Source organism: Pezoporus wallicus, unplaced genomic scaffold, assembly GCF_028554395.1.
Source record: "Pezoporus wallicus isolate ANWC-B61680 ecotype Strahan unplaced genomic scaffold, APGP_CSIRO_Pwel_v1 contig_3952, whole genome shotgun sequence".
In the NCBI taxonomy this organism is placed as follows: domain Eukaryota; kingdom Metazoa; phylum Chordata; class Aves; order Psittaciformes; family Psittacidae; genus Pezoporus; species Pezoporus wallicus.
Window position 1 is genome coordinate 12893969 of NW_026635034.1, and position 17536 is coordinate 12911504.

At 44.6% G+C, this 17536-nt stretch overlaps 1 long non-coding RNA gene across 3 annotated transcripts in view; it reads right to left on the reverse strand.

Annotated features, from left to right (window-relative positions):
- The window catches only part of LOC130593814 (uncharacterized), a 232077-nt gene that overhangs the window by 117356 nt on the left and 97185 nt on the right, over window positions 1-17536 (reverse strand). The gene's annotated exons all lie outside the window — the stretch shown is intronic.

The following is a 17536-nucleotide window of genomic DNA, read 5'->3' on the forward strand; positions in this document are numbered from 1 at the left end:
TGTTGGCTACTTATTTCATAGCAACAATGGTAACAACTGAAAACCCAAAAGCACAAACCAAACCCAACGCCAGTCACCAAGCACAACCCGGCACGGCTTAAGCAAAGCTGCTGGAGTGACCGGCAACACGGCAGCAGCAGGTACAAACCGCGGGGCCACCCCGGTTGCTGCTGGGGCTTTGCAGACAGAGAGAGGGGGCTGGGGGACCTGTACATGTTTGTGCATAGGAATGGTTCTAAATCGTGTAAAATGCACTTTTGTTTGATATACTCCTTCCTAGTTTTAGGTAGTTTGCTGGAAACTGAACTGTTGTTCTGTTGTGAACTGCTTAAGAAAAAAAGAAAAAGGAAAAAAAAAAAAAAGGAAACCCCCTCACAAACGGCATTAGTGTCTATTGGAATTGTAAAGACGTTTCTTTTTCACCTTTTTCCTGTACAGAATGAGCATGGCGTTTTAAATCTTGGTGTTCTTGTTCCCAGCATGTGTGTTTTAAGACAAAGGTTAAAAAAGTGTCTACGTTAAATTATGAACCTAGTCGTCCAAATAATATTTTCTCATTAAAATATGGAAATGCAGATTTAGTTTCTTATTTGTCTTTTCAAAGAGTTTACAAGAGGGAAGTCGAAGCATTCGTTCATGGGAATGAAGTGTCACTATCTAGATCATATGAACAGCCTTTCAGGGAGGTTACTATCAATGTCGTTATTCACATCCCAGAACACGCTGGGTAAAACGGTCGTTATCACCGGTTTACAGAAGAGGTGACACACATGAGCATGTTCTGGGGGTTCTGTACCTATAGATCTCTACATATATCCATACGCACACACGCGTTTGCGTCCTATACAATTAGACCGCATATAAACACGGATCACATCTACTCCTGTGTGGATGTGTATTTATCACCTACACACCACCAGTTAAATTTTCTCTAAAAAGTATAAAACTGAGCTTCTGCAATGCAGAGCAAACATCAAAATCTATAAAGAATTAGATACTTTCAAAGACTGAGAACACTGAAATTTTGTCATCTGGGGTTTTTCTTAAAAGTGGCATCTCGAAATCTTGCTCGGGTACCGGCGAGCTCCCGCAGCCTTCTACCTGTCGTTAAACCACCTCAAGCCAAGCAGTCACTCCAACCCCTAGTATCAATGCTCTGTCTCTATCGATCCTGCTTTCCCAAAGCAGTGGGTTGCAATCTGTAACCCTCACAATTGTTCCCGGTTTTCCCTAAGCCAACAGCCAGTCCCTTTTACCAAGCCGGATTTTACAAGGATTCTGCAACCTCTGGCAATGACAGACGCGAAGGAGTGAACCCGTGTGGCGGAGGTGTGGCGCCGGGCGCGCAGGTACGGGACCTCCGGACACCTGAGGGGTCATTAGAGAGGAAAGAACGTTGTGTGGTGCAGCGGTGCTGCGTGGTCTGCCCCTACCCGAGCTCTCCGAGCCCCTGAACCATGACCACGGGACATGCCCGTTTCCTCACCACGGACCAAAGCCCCGAGATTAACGCGGAGGGTGATGAATCCGGTTGCCACCTTTTTTTTTTTCTTTCCAGAGAACGGATCCCACACACAGAAAAAAGGTGGAAAATACATGAATCATTGGGCTGATTAAAATGCATGAAGCTGCTAAAGCTTGTCAGATGGGGGACAACTGAACTCATTCATCAAGTCCAGCCCACGATTATATCAACAAGATCAGCTAAAGAAAGCATTCACAACTTATCGCCAGATCAATGGACACATAACTCGACAAACTTTTCCTAACCAAGCGATGACCCACATTTCTAGACGAGGAGGACTCGTTTCCTCCTTCCTTCCTTTTTCCCCTTGTAAAACCTAGCAGTCAGAACAAATCCTCACTGATGAAACCCGAGCTCAGTACGAAGTGAAAATGCACTTTCAGGGTCTTTTTTAAAAAGACACAGTGATCAGGGGCGATAACGATCTGAAGAGATCGCGCCCCAACGGGAAACACCTCCAAAAGGCGCACTGGCTTCCTCGATACGTAACCCGGTAGCAAGACTCGACCCGAACTTTTAAAGTGCCGTTTTCCTCTTCCTCTTTCTCTGCTCGAGCTCGGGACCTCCCGGCCTCCAGCGCGCATCCCAACGCGCTCCCCGAAGCGTTGCGCTGCTTATTTCAAACAAATCCGCGGCTCAGCGCCTCGCTCGAATTTGCTGCTCCGGCTCGTTCTGTCTCCCTGATGGCTCAAGTCCAATGTCAATACACACGGGGCTGCAGCCGGAGCCAGGGAAGGGGCGCGGGGGCTACAGCATCAGAGCGGCCGAGCCCTGCGTCGGGTTTCGGCATTTCGGAGGGCCGGGGGAATGCCTTTAAGGTTTATTTTATGCCATTAAAAGCACTCATGCACAGAGCCCGCTCCTTCTAGGCAAAAGCTCTTTCCTCCCGGAGGATGGAGCTGAGCCCGGCTGTGCGCGGTAAACCCGGGGAGCCGGGTTGCTGCGATCCCGTCAGTGATTCACGGAATGGGAATCCTTTCTCCTCGGGATATTCCTTTTTTCCTTTTTCTTTCTTTATTTTTTGAGTCTTCTCCCCCCGCTACGTGTGACAAGTTCCCCCTCCGGACTGACCCCTCTATCGAGGTGCTTGCGAGCAAAAATGGGGCTGGGGAGAGGGAAACAAAACTGAGCAGCTTCATTCCAACAGCCCCCCACCCCCCAGCGCCGAATTAGCTCGGAATCTTAATATAAATGTCACTTAGTGGATTGTGGTTTTTTGTTTTGTTTTTATTAACAAAAAGAAGCCGGGGCTGTGAAGCCTTGGAGGGGCTGTATTTGTTTTCTTTTAAACTAACAACAAATTATCTAATTAATATGTTTCAATTACAGCATGAAAAAGAGAGGCTTTGGACCGCCTGCAGTGGGTTTACAATAGCCCCAGAGCCCACTATAAGAATTTACAATAACTTCACATCTGTTTCTTTATTTCCCACTTTTCGAGTCTAAAACTCCTCTCGAAATCACTTCAAACCGTGGCCCGAGTTATGAAATATGGTCCCTCTGCCAGGGAAAAAAAGAGGGGAAAGAAAAAAAGGACAAAACTTTGCAGCTTGAGCCTTCATTTGCAAGCTGGAAAGTGAAAGCCCCATTGAAGAGCATTAAACAAATATATTAGAATTCTGTCACTTTATGCAATTGAGTAGATCAAATAAAGGGTCCCAGGCCACTTCATTCACTCTCATTCACTTGAATAGAAAATGCAAAGAATAGCAAACCTAGACTGGGCCACCGATGTAGATTTAGCCCTTTTTTTCTAAGAGACAAAAAGGCTGAATTTTCACAAACACATTGCTGACTCGGGGACTAGGAAACCAGCACTGAAACCCCTTTGGAATTTAAATTCATTTTATCTTCCTCTCTCTTTCTGTGTCCCTTTGCACTACAGGGCGGGTTACACTGGCTCGCTTGCTTGGAAAACATAGGATACAACACACCACCACACAAAAATAAAGGTTCCAGGTTTACCAGGCTGAGGCACGGTGCAGTTTGGAAGGTAATAGTTTGATTTACCAAGGGAAATGAGGGAACATCGTCATCCCTCAGAACCGCAGCCCCTCTGCAGGGTGCCTGGGCACAGCACTGCTGAGGGTCCTGCTAACTCCAGGTAATGTTTTGTATTTGCTTTTACTGGTTTATACCTCTTTCAAGGAAAGGAAATAAAATAAAAATAGCATGTATTGGACAAAATGTCCAGTTCTCTTTCCCTATACAGCCAAACAGGATAATTTGCTCAGTGTTTAGTAGAAATGACAAAGCTTCCACAGCCTGGTATCTGCATCAGAGACTTTCAGGCCCAAGGAATGCTACATTTTTGGAGTAAGAAAAAAGAATGCCAAGTTCCACACATGTTCACTCCTGCTGTCCTTTGTGGTTTTAGCTCTGCCTTCACTCCACGCTATCTTACTTTATGTCTGATCTTGTTTTGAAAAACATTCCAGTCTGTCAAATAAGTGCATGTTTTTTAATGGGTCTGTCCCAGTGCCTGTTTTCATCTCTCTGTCTGATCTTAAGAATTTATGCTAACACGCACTGGATAAATTTATCCTAATTTTATCCTAACTCTTCCCTGAGCTCACGGGGGAGACTCTGGAATACACCCCAATGACATGGCAGTTCTTTCAGATGAAGGTGCTGCTTTTGCCACCCCTCCTCTGCTGGGGAGCTCGGCTCTGAGCAGGGCAGAGCACCCTGCCCTCCTGTGTCCCCACCATGGCCACTGCCAGAAAGCACCAGGTCAACTCCGGGGGGCACCGCTCAATAAAGCTCTTCATTTTGCACTGTTTAGAAAGACCTAGGTATTTATGTAGTAGTAACTGAAGCATTTTGCATTAGTCAGAGCAGCTCCTTGGAGAGGGCATTGCAGCCAAAACTGACCTTACACCCAGGAAAATGCTCAGCATTCCCACCTACCCCCAACTACAGACAGCATGGACCACCCCCATGGACCTTGCTGTGAGCATCAACCTGGAGGCATTTCACCAGGGGTGAGATCAAGGCACCCTGGGGGCTGCAGCTTCCATCTTCCTCATTTGCTTTAACGGCTGCTGGACAGACAACAAGTAAGTAAGGAGAGATGGAGCCCAAAACTTGGACCTGGTTCTATTCCTAGGTATGCCCCAGCAGCATGAGATGCTTTCTCAGCCTTTGGAAACCACTAGTACACCTACTGCCTGTGGGCGTTTGGGGAGCTCTTGCTCCCCAGGCTGCTCCCCTGAGCGGGCCCATGTGTTACTTCCATGGTTTAACAGTTCAAACTACTACTTACAAGGCACCTTTATGCCAACTATTGGCACAGCCACTGTACTACTAACTAAACCTGAAACAAATATAAACTCAAATGAAATACGCAAAAAGACCCCAAAGCTTTGTTTTGGAACGCCTGAACAGGAAAGCACAGCATGCACCATTGTCACCCTGCTCCAGCCAAAAAAAAGCTGCTTTAAAGGGTAGGTTTCTGTTAGGCCATAAAGGAACCTCTGATGCAGGGTATCAGGGTGGATGAAGCACCCGTTTCAGAACAGGGAAGACAATGCTCCATTGCCAGCTGCAGATGGCAACCATCTCTTCAAACAATTGCAAGCCTAACTCTTCCACACCACAGATGTGCAATTTTCTACCAACCAGAGCAATATCACCACCGAATTCTCTCCTACCTCTGCCTGTACTTCTCCCCTTTGCAGTCTTTCTGGCTCTGTCTGCCCAATTTCACTTGTAACTCCTCAGCTTAATGATGGGGGTTCCTGGCAGCAGGGTACTGAGAAGCTTAAGGGTACAGTCAGCCTTGTTACTGACTCATCCTCTGGAGATATTCTTCCATGGATGGATAGTTCCCTGGATGAGGAATGCTGGACCCTGGTAACATATCTTGCAGGATCCTTTCCTGGGCTCTTGCTCTTGCTCATCCTCAGCTTCCCACAAGGTCGGGCCGTTCAGACCAGTGATGAGGCTGCCTGCACACCAACAGAGCAAAATGGGGACTAAGCCTGCACAGACCTGCTGAAGGAGGCCACAAACACACAAATAACTTGTGTTTCCTCTCAATTTGTGCTGGATGTACTTGAGCCCTTGCTGAAGATCACTTCATAATTAACCCTCATAACATCCAGGTGAAGGAAGTTCTCCGAAGAACAGGGAAGAGGATCAAGGGAGGGCTGAACCCTGTTACACATAATTGGACTTCAAATTGCTGCTTTGTTGGCAGCTACAAGAACTCTAACAGAGTTAGAATCCTAGCAGATATGAAACAGACATCTATGGATTCTACAACTGCAGGAAGTTGTTATAGTCACGTTCATTACTTTACTGAGCTCCAGCTTCGTCATCTCTGCTGGACCTAGACAATCAGGTGTATCCAGAGGCTCTGAGTAGCAGACGTCCTCCTGGATGTACATGGGAATTATCTGGACCACATGGAGCTGCTTCCTTTGCAAGCCAAAGGATGTATTTTTGAAATAAGTAATTTTTAACCACTTATAATTTGCAAGGCTGGTACCAGGATTTTCTGCTGGCAAATGACACGTACCATGTATGTCAGAGGAAGACACAAAACTACTATAGCAGTTCTACAGACGAGCTTGTCCTTTCTTGCTTGCCTCTCACAGCTGGGTTTTCCCCTCTATCACTCACAGAGTTCGAGCATGAGGCAGGCTCGCTGGTGCCTTGTACAGTGGCTGAGAGTTTCAGGGTAAAATCTTAATTTCATTAAAATTCACAGAAACTTCCTAGTGAATTCAATAGAGTGAGGCTTTCACCATCAAGGGTTTTCAGAACATTCAGATGGTTTCCTATGGAGGTAACTTCCCTTTCTCTGTTTGAGGTCACAGTCATATGGTGGATATGGTAAGTCACATACAGCAGGTACACGGGTGCCTCAATGCTATGTGGGCAGCTTGGAACACTTGGGAAAATGTCTCTATCTTTTCCATTTTTCCCCCAACTGCCACTAGTGCTTTCAGCTACTCAGTGCTTTTTTATCCCCAGCCACAAAAGAACTGTCCAAAGAAGGACTGAACACAGAATATTTGGTCCTGTGCTCCTCTCTGCTTTCATCAAAGCATAGGGTACTTTCTTCCAAGCTGTGGACCCATCTATCTGAACATTAACAAAATCAGAGTCCTAAACACTGTGATTTTTAGTGTGATTACTTTTGAGATCAAACTAGAAAGCTTTGAGAAAGTGCCTATTTTCTGTGCTTTGACTCCACTTATTCAATGGTAATTTTCCAATTCTTTTTCCATCCAAACCATATTATGCAGTTTTCATCTCATCAGTCAGCCCACAGACATGCTCTCTCCCTCCTTTTCAAACCACAAATCAAACACTGCAGATTCTGCAGTATTTAGTTCTCCAGGACTGTCAAGTAAAGCACCAGTTGCTGTGATGCTTCTGATAAAAACAGCTACTGTAATAGTGGGTTTTCTTCTGAAAAAAAAAAAAAAAAGAGTTGGTGGATGAATTCCTGTGGTGGAATTTCACTAATGACATCAAACCTGACAATACCATGTCACGACTGCATCATAGCAAAGTTTGTTAGATTTGATATAATAGTGCGGAGGGTTTGTTAATTTTCTGTAGCATTTCTATACAGGCAAGATCCCAAGACAGCATAGTTACACGGGTACGAAAGCTCTTGCTGCCTTCACTTGCACCGTAAGCTATGCCAGTGAAAGCCCATGTTGTCAGTATCATCTATTTCCATAGGAGAAGGCTTGCTGGCCCAGCTGCCATGGACAACATACACACAGACACTTTTCCCTGGTGCTGTCCTGGTGCTGATGTGGGCATTCACCCACAGGTGCCAGTGGCCCTAGAGAAGATTGAGCTAAACTGGGGCCACAGGACCGGTTATGTCCCCACAGGACAGGCAGCAGGTCCAGAGAGGAGCAGCAGAACACAAGGGGGCTGGAACTGCTGCTCTGCTCCTGTACAGCAGCACTGCTCAGCACTGGCCAAAGGATGGGCACCACCAGTGCAATCAGACAGGGGCTGGAAATCACCTTGTTCTCTTCCTCACCCATTTGGTGAACTCAATGAGAGACAATTAACAGTGAATTGTCTGTACTGTCTATACATAGTACAGACTACAAATTCTATTATTGCCTATAAAGAATCATAGAGTCATAGAAGAGTTAGGGTTGGAAAGGACCTTGAGATCATCTAGCTCCAACCCCCCCTGCCATGGGCAGGGACACCTCACGCTACAGTTGCATATTATAAATCCCATCATTGTAAGATGATTTGGGACAAGCCTTTTGAAACCAGCAGATCATCTTTCAGAGCCTTGCTTTGGAGGAATTTGGTGTAGGATGGTTTTTCCATCCCCAGTCAGAGGCTGTTCAAAGATCTGCTGCCTTTTTATCAGCTTGGTATCACCCCAAAGTTTTCCACTAGCTCAAGATAAGGCTGTTTGAAGTCACTGCACAGGAATCACCAGAGACACCTACTGCGTGTTCAGATGACGGCTCTCCATTGTAAAATAAAGCCAGTCCTGCCTGTAGCACTCGAATTCTATAGATCTGGTCCGCTTTCTCCATCTGCAACTGATGTGCCCAAGTTGTGTATCAGAGAACAATGTTTTTCTTCTAACTAGTCACAGGTATCGATTTTAAACCAAAATGCATTTCTCAAGTGAAGCGAGGCCTTGTCAGATCACAGAGTCTCTGCCCAACACATCAGATCATACAGCCACCCAGAATGTCAGCAAGGAAGAAAACCTTTGAGACGTCCAGCACTCCTGGTCGTTCATTAGCTCTGCCTCCGGCAGTAAGGGCTGTACATATCTAAGTGCTGCTTTTTCTTCTGTTCTAAATATTGGAAGTCCCTCGACATTTTGCTACTTTCCTGAGCATTCTCCTTTGTCAGTTCCTAGCACTAAATACAGCAACCCCAAACCCCAAACTGCTTCTACATGATCCAGCTCTGGGAGATTTTCTTGTCCTTTCAAAGTGAAGAGATGCTGCTTAAAAGGACAGGTTTGGGGTCAAATGCTGCTCTAAAGAAACTGAATGGGATGAATTTGGGTCAGTAACAATGCATCCCTTAGTTCTCAATGCAAGTCAGGGAGGTTATGGTTCTGTGAATGCGGATGTGGCACAGTTGGGTAGGAGGTCAACAGCACAGAGTTAAGTACTATTTTCAGCATTGTCTTCTCCTTCAGCTTGTGAGGATATAAAGCAGAAGCTGTCAGCATCCATCCACTTTAGCTCTGGAAATACCTATTAGGAAGGCTGGGAACTGATCTTGTCTAAAACCAGCAAATATCATTATATAAGCCTGGATCCTCAGAGTATCCTGACGTGAGGTGGAATTCCTCCTGTCTTTCAGAAGGGTAATGGCAAAAGCCTTTCTCCCTGGAGCAGGGGATGCCAATCCTGCCTGCCTGCTTCTTCACAGTGTCAGCTGCCCCTTGCACTGCAGAGCTTGGGGCAGGGTTTTGGGTGTTTGCTCTGTGGTAGCTCCATGCACCAGAAAAGCCTGTGCTCTAGCAGTACAAGGCTTCAGAGGTTAATTTGTCTTGCAGAAGCTCCAGGCCCTGGCTTCTTTCTGGGCTTTAGAAAATGTTCCTCTTTTCAAGCACGCTATACCATACATCATACCTGTTCTCTGCAGTAGTAAAGTGTAATTATAAATTGGAAAAGACTAAACATCTTTTTTACAAGTATTTATTCATTCTGCCTAAACACTCTGAAGGAATTATGACTGACTCATATTGCTTGCATGGAGACTAAACCCCCTATAGTTACTGCTTTAACTATTATAAACTGGCTGAACAAACACTGATCTCTTTAACGACCCTCCAAAATATCCTTTGTGTGCTCCTTATTTCAGGCCAGCAGAACTGGTCTTGTTTTTGTCATGCAGAGCAAATATACAATTGTCAAATATACTAATATCGTGCACACACACAAAGCTCCTATGCTACTAAATTATGTAGGCAAGTATCTGTTATGTGTACAGAAAGCATCAGGCACATAAAGCTTAAGCAAGCAGGCATGAAAACGTCACCAATTTGGTTTTCTTTTCAAAATACAATCACATTTCTCAGCCTCTGTGAACAGTTCAAAGCTCCATGCAATGAGGTGCCATCTACTTCTCCGCTCCTTGGATGTCAATGAACAGTGGAAGGCAGCATATGAAACACCTGTGTAAAACAAATGACTCAGACTACTCGTGATAGTTCTGTTTCAACTTTCACTTGCTGAAACTGTGTAATTAACACACAATCACTGGAAAATCAACAGCCAGAGAAACAGCTGCCAAAATACTGCCATGAAGTGTTCTCCCAAATAGTGCAGCATCCATATCCTGCCACAAGTCTTATAAGCCCTCTTCAGGACCTCAGAGGAAGCAGTGCTAGGACACCATTCTGTATAGCCTGTAAGGAGTGCCAGCACTCAGGGAGCTGTATCTGGACAGGGAGGCTTTTCGAGACTGCACCTCACAGTTCTTCATGCTGATATATTTTCAGTCCACAATACAACACCTGTTGATTTCAGTGGGGATGGCTAACAGAACAGTACTGAAAAGCACACTGGACTGTAAGCACTGGAATGAATTTACCTGATTCGCTACAGGTCATGTCCTTTGTTCCTTAAGCTACACCTGCCTGCACAGCCCTCCCTTCCCATTTCCCATAGGTTGCTCACCCGACAGGAGCAGATGAACAGCAAGATGCCTGCGGACCCCTCGAGGATGCACCCATGGATGGACTCGCTTGCTGCTGCCACACACAGTGAACAGTGCTGGAAGTCAGACTGCCTTTCCCTCTAGTCTGAGCCTGTCTTTTCTGCCCAGACAACATTTAAAGAAAATATTTAAGAAAACAGTTTAGAAAATACAGAACTCCATTAGCAGAAAGAGGATTTTTCACTCCTTTCAAGTTGGACTGAAAGTGGCCAAAATATTTGGCATTGCTTGGGCTGATGGAGACGATGACAGGCACAAAGCACAGTCTCGTAAGCCACTTTTCCCCATCACACCAGCATAAATCACTGTCAATTTAGTCAACACCATCAAGCCCCAGTTTGTCACCAGGACTTCCAAGACAATATTCTCTACTTCCAAGGTTATATGAAAACCCAAGTGAGTACATCAGTCTCATTGCTAAACTGAAGCAATTCTTTTCAGCTGCTAAGTCCTTGCTCTGAATGGTGTAGTTTTCAAATGTATTGTCTGCTTTTCCTACTCTTTGTCCTAACTGCTTTAAACTCCTTTTTTAATAACAGCAGATTAATAACGCACTTTACAAAGAGGAATTAGGATGGATTTCATTACGGCTAACAATTTGGCTATGTTCTCACTGTATGAATATACCAGAAGTAAAACATTTTTGATGCCAAATCTTGGGCTTATAGCACAATGAATGATTTTGTACAAAGTCCCTGTTAACTTCCCATAATTACTGCTAAATCTAACATGCTAGAATGGTGCAGCAACTAATCTCCTCCCATTTGGAACATGTGTGCTCTCTTTGGAACTGGCCTATTTACAACAGCAATGATGTTCCACAGGCTTGGAAAGAACATGGGATTTCTTTACTTCTTGCTCTGAAATAACTGATTTTTTTAAGGTATGAATTTTTTTTTACTTACTGTTTTCCTACATTTCCCATCACAGGCTTGCATCTATTTTTTCCTTTGATCTGAGTACAGACCGAGCCTTTCAAGATTTATCTGGTGACAAAATAACAGCTTCTATAGGAATTGCTCTTCTCGTGCTGGTGGCAGCTCTGTTAATACAAAGCTAACCTTCTGGACACGAAGTCTCTGTCTTCCTCTCCCCTGTATTTTCTATGCATGTTCACTTTTAGGGCAAGCTCTGTAAACTCAATGGCTTGGCAAATGCAGACTCCAGCCTTGTCCTAATCCTTGGCTAGAGCTTTCTTGAAGGCAAATAACCACTGGACAGAATCTCTCAGTCCCAAAGCTGCCTTCATCCCACCCGACCCCTAATCTGAAAAATGTTTAGATCTAGAAATAAGGACTCAGCTGGTGTCCAAAGCAGTTGTCTGGGCGATCTGGGCTTTGTGGTTACTTTTGTTTTCTGATCTGCTGGCTCCCTTAGTGACATAAATGACCAATGGCACGAAGAGGGAGAGCTGCCGAGGAAACAGGCTTTTTGAGGAGACGACAAAGAGAACCTGGAGCTCAAGGGGAAAGAAAGCAGGGTTACTACAGCTACTCATCAGAAGTCTGATGACTCCGCGGACAGGGCAGTCTGTTACAGTAGCAAGAACTGTGTCAGTATCATGCAGTTTGTGCTCCAGCACCTCTAAACGTGCCTTAAAAAAAGGACTGAAATATGTCACCAGCAGAGACTGCAATATGGCCACCTTGTTTTGTTGCTGCAACAGTCACAGGCTATTGATCATTGATAGGAATACTTAAGAACAAATATGTTAAGGCAAAAGCAGAGTGCAATGTCAGATTTGTAGATTGTTTTTCTGTAATCATAGCATATAAAAAAGAACCAACATGAAAGGAAGAAATCCCCTAGAAACAAACATGCACAAATACATGAAACAATATGTAACTTTTGGAGGAACAATTCTGTTTCTTTCATATTGGCACAGCTCGTATCCTATATTTAATCCTGCACAGGCAAAGAATCCTCCTTTCTCCTATTACCCACATTTGGATGGATGTTTTATCTTGGCTACCAATTATTATAGACATACTGGGTTCAGCCACCTACTCTCTGGAAGACTGCTCTCTGTGTCAGCAGTCATTCAAGTGGCAACATTATTTATTATGTATTTATAGGACATTCATGTTTGAGTTTGTGACCTAAACATGAGTCTGTACATTCATGAGAAGATACGGAACTGTTTTGCTCAGAAAGAGGCATTTCCTGCTTGACAAGGAACAGCAAACATCAATTTCTATGTGAGACCACTCACACTGGGCAATACCAGTTATTGTTCAGTACGTGGAGAGAACTGGCCAAGATACTGGATGTCAAACCTCAGGTCATGCTGTGTGGCCTGTTCAGTGTTCCCAGGGGAAGACCTGCCTCTTTCAATCCCTTATGTTCTACCAGCAAATTCCAGGACCAGTCCTAAGTGACAGCTGAGCTGGTGGCCATCATACCCGTATTTCTGCCAAGCAACACTAACTGCTGGTTTTGCCTGGTCGTACAGATTTAGCCATGTAAAACACAATGAACATCATCTTAATTCAAACAGTCTGAAAAGAAGCTTCAAAAGATGAAATCAGACTGCAGAATTTGATTGATTTTTCACAGAAAAATAAGGGAAAATTCCTTCTACCAGTTCAGTGTGAAAAAAATAAATAAGAGTGAATCAAAACAAGAATGTTTGGATTGATTCTAAAGTATCTGAAGAGACTAAAGTCATTAATATTTATAACATCAAATATTAGTTATATTTGATGTCTAACAAAGACTTGTCTGTTTCACTGGAAATCGCTTTCTTATTTTGTCATGAATATAGAGGCAGCCTTATTAATAAAACAAAATACCATAAATGAAAACAAGCAGAGACTGAAGGTTCTGCTAGTTTTTTAAGAGTTTGTACTCTGCTATGTTATGTACTTATTTTTGATGGTTTTTCCCTTAAATTATGAGCTTGGGGAAAGAGAAAAAAATAACTTGAGTGTAAAGTTTAAACTGCTTATAAACAAGACAGACATGTTTGAAGCTGAATTGCCTTGGTTGGGGAAAAAAAGAGCTACTACACAATACGCTTGAGACTCATCCATCAGTCTAGATGTTCCCTTCCCCAGCCAGCAGCCAGAGCCCTGCCCAGCTCTGGGCACAGCCCTGCACACCACGCCACAGGCAGTGACAGAGCCAGGTGCCCCAGGCCCCACTGGGCTGCCCACAGGGTAAGTCTGCCCTTAGCAAATATGTCTCTGACCTTTATGGTGAACAAACAGGACAGTCCACACATTACTGCACTTGCCTGCAGCTTAGGAGACTCGGTTAATGTTCCAGTTCCTTCACATGCTCCCAAAGTGCCTGTGAAGGCTTGGGGGGTGGGGTGGGGGAACTGAAAATACAAAATGCAGATGGGATCTCAAGAGTTGTAGACCTGTTTAGGTTGAAAAAGACTTTTAAGATCATTAAGTCCAACTGTTAACCCAGGACTGCCAAGTCCACCACTAAACCATGTCCCTAGGAGCATCTACACTCCAGGGACTGTGAACTCCAGCACTGCCCTGGGCATCCTGTTCCAATGTCTGTGAAGAAATTGTTCCTCATCTCCATCTAAACCTCCCCTGTCACAGCTTGAGGCTGTTTCCTCTTGTCCCCCCACTTGTTACTTAGGAGCAGAGCCCAGCCCCTCCTGGCTCCATCCTCCTGTCAGGCAGCTGTAGGGAGCTATAAGGTCCCCCCTGAGCCTTCTCCAGACTAAAACCCCCAGGTCCCTCAGCTGTTCCCTGTGCTCCAGGCCCTGCACCACCTCCGTTGCCCTTCTCTGATCCCGCTGCAGCCCCTCAATGTCTCTCTTGTAGTGAGGGGCCCCGAACTGAACACAGGATTTGAGGTGTGGCCCCACCAGTGCCCAGCACAGGACAATCACTGCCCTGGCCCTGCTGGACAGACTGTTTCTGGTACAAGCCAGAATCCTGTTGGCTTCTTGGCTGCCTGGGCACAAGCTGCTCATGTTCAGCTCTGTCAATCAACACCCCCAGGTCCTTTTCCATGAGCAGCTTTCCAGTCACTCTTCCCCAAGCCTATAGTGTTCCATGGGGTTGTTGTGGCCCAAGTGCAGGACTCAGCACTTTGCCTTGTTGAACCTCACACAATTGGCCACAAGCCATCAATCCAGCCTGTCCATACAATCATCTTCCTGTACCCAGACAGCATGAAATACATCTAGACTGCCCTGAAAGTGCTTACATATCTCCTTCTCTAAACTTGCAAAGGATTTCATAACAACCTACAATATAATCTTCAATATTCCAGCATCTAAGAATCCTTATAGCTAGTATTTCAGAGACCTGAGCTATACAGTCTTTGCTGTGAACATGCTGGCCCCTTTGAATCTGCTCTCCATAAAGAAACCAACACCACTCACAAAACTCACAGCAATATTGTCCAGTTACGTGCACAAGTGCTTGTGAAGAATTTAAATCCTATGGTAGGAGAAATCACAGGAGTACCTAGAACTGGAAAAACCTAACCCCTGGGAAATGTGAGCCTCAGCTGTGGGAAGCCTCTGGGCTCAGAACAGCAGCACGAAGCTGATGACCTTTAGATGTAGTATCTTTTACCACAGAGGGCCAGTACAAAGATGAGCAGAAGCACAATAAAAGGGGAGAATCTTGCTCTGAGTACCTGGTTTACCCTAGAAAGCAGAGCTAAAGAAGCTGTGAATAGAGAGTATAAAAGCCCTGCACAGGACAGTTTCATCACCTCAGACCCATACTTTCCTAATGTGACCTCTAAAAAGACAAAGACAAGAGAACCCACTGGCAGCACTCAGTTTGGTTCAGCCTGACTGCCACTGCTGAGCAGAGACCCCCAGGGCCAGGCTCCGAGCTGCAGCAACAGTGCCCTCACCAGCCAGAACTGTTCTTACTGTGCCCTGGCTGACATCTAGATTTATCTTTCTATGTGGTTTATGTCTTTTGTCTGGGTGAGCAGAGGGTTTTTTTGGGTTGGTATCCTATGCAAATTAGAATGCACGAATAAATTGGAGAGCTTATTTAATTATCTGTAGACAAAGGAAGCGTGGCAGTTGTTTTGAATAGAAGAATCATTTTGTGAATGAATCAAGTTCCTGTAAGAAAAGATGCTGCACCTGCAGTACACTTAGCCTGATGACTTCCCCAAGTTTGCTACCCATTATCATATTATAATCTTAAAACATAATTAATTGGTTAGTTACATAACTCCAGCAGCACAGTAGGTGCAAAATTCATCTTGTTTCTGAGGTCAAGTGCAGGAAGCTGGAATTTTGCCAGGGCAGTGAATGTCATGGTGCTAGATGAAAACAGTCTGTGCTTTAAGGCTTGAATTTGACTTGATGTTGTATAAATATGGGCTGCACCTGCATGACTGAGGAAAAGGAATCCATAAAATATCTGTTTATCAGTTACAGCATGAGGGATTGTGAGGAACGGAACTGAGATACAGTCCAGGTATCATCCCTCAGTGTGGGACATCTCACCAGCGGGTGAATAACTAGGGCAAAATCTGCTCCCATTTGTTTTTAGTGGTTATATGGCTTCTGGGTACAACCCTGTGGCCTGGGCATCATGAAATCTCTTACATTGTCGTCACAACAGACAATGCTGATAGATACAGATGCATTATTCCTCAATACAGTGAGCATGCCCTGGTGAAGAAAGAGCATCAGAAATCTGCCACTATGTAAATCTGATATGGAGGAACCTTAGGAAACATATGTCCTTCTGTAAATTACATCATATGTGTACCAGCAGAGCTGCAATGCTCTGTAAATTTCTTTAATCTAGCAACAGTTTTCATCTCCCTATTGCTGAGGTTAGCTGATGCCTGGAAATGATTTTAGGACATATCTAAGTCACAGTTGTAGGGCCTGCTTATTTATTTGCTTTTTAAGTGTATGGATTTATTATCTGGTAGACACACAGAGACACACACAGGGAAAAGGAGAGGCATAGCCCAGCCAGCTCCTCAGCAGTTGCTGCACTCAGTTCTTTGCAGTTAAGCTCCTAGTGCTTCATAGGTCTGAACCCAGAGCTTCATAGGTCTGACCCCAGACCCCAGGAGTGGGAGATGCAGGGAACACAGGACCCTGCCTTCCCAAAACACCGGAGAAGCAAACACCTGTGGGAAAGCCTGGAGAGGACCGCGATATGCAAGAATACAGCAAAAAGCAAGAACAAGGTGTCATAACTGCAGGATTTAGAGGGCTCAGAGTTAAACCAGACCAACAATGGGAGTTGGAGACCTGCACAGAAGAAACTAATGCTGAAGCTTGGGCTTACATGTCTGCCTGTTCACATGACACAGTAAGTGCAGAAAACTGAACTGTCTTCAAATAAAACAAAAGAAAAGCCAGCTTTGCTTTAAGGAAAGGAATTACTTTAACTGTGGAAACTAGCTTTCTGACTGAGACCCAAGCCTTGAACTACACACTGATACTGGCAATATTGCTGGTCACCTCCGAGCAATGACAGATAACAGTGACAGAGAAGTTGCCTCAGAGCTGCCAAGCAGCAGCCTTGTATGTGACTGTAAGAAGGCTATCAGTGACTTCAATAGGTGCAGTATTTCTCCGCCTTCAAAACTGTACCAAATGGGATCAGATTTCAGACTCTTTTGAGACATGTACACTAATATTCTGGCCATGAAGGTCAGCATGGCTAGATTTCAGGTTCTTTCCACTGTGAATGCAGTGAGAAACTCACCTCTCCATCCCACCTACAACTGATCCCATAGCTGCTTCTATTTTGACCAGTTCTGGTATGCAACCAGGTCCTGCATGTGTTTCCATGAGCCTTCTGCAAGGCAAGAAAGATGCTGCTCCCTAAAAACAACCCCAATTCTAACTAACCGGCATGGAGAAGAGCTTGCAGTTTGCACGCAAGGTTTCCACAGTGCATAAGGCAGCACGAGCCCAGGGCCTGGCTATGTGTTTGTGCATGTCTGCGTGCGCAAGTGAATGCCTCTGTCTGTGTAGGCATATTTCCAGAATTTGTTTTGTTTTTAAAATGTCCTGGGAATATAACTCAACTCTCACATGGAGTCAATTTAAAATAAAAAACCTGGCAGGGCTTTACTTGTATATCTTCCTTATGCATTTGTCCAATCAAAATGATAATGTAGACAAACTGTGGACTGCAAAGTGTATTATCCAGCAATATCTCATTATTATGCAAAAAATCAGATATTCACAGCAACTGTCTCATCTATTTATTGTTTGGTTACTCATCTGGAAATTTTAATACTTTCTTCAGGGGCAGGGGCTGGCAATAAAAAAATAGATCTATATATCAAACCTTTAACTTCCAGCCATCATTGTGTGCCATAATACAGATGGAGTAGCTATCAACTCTCTTT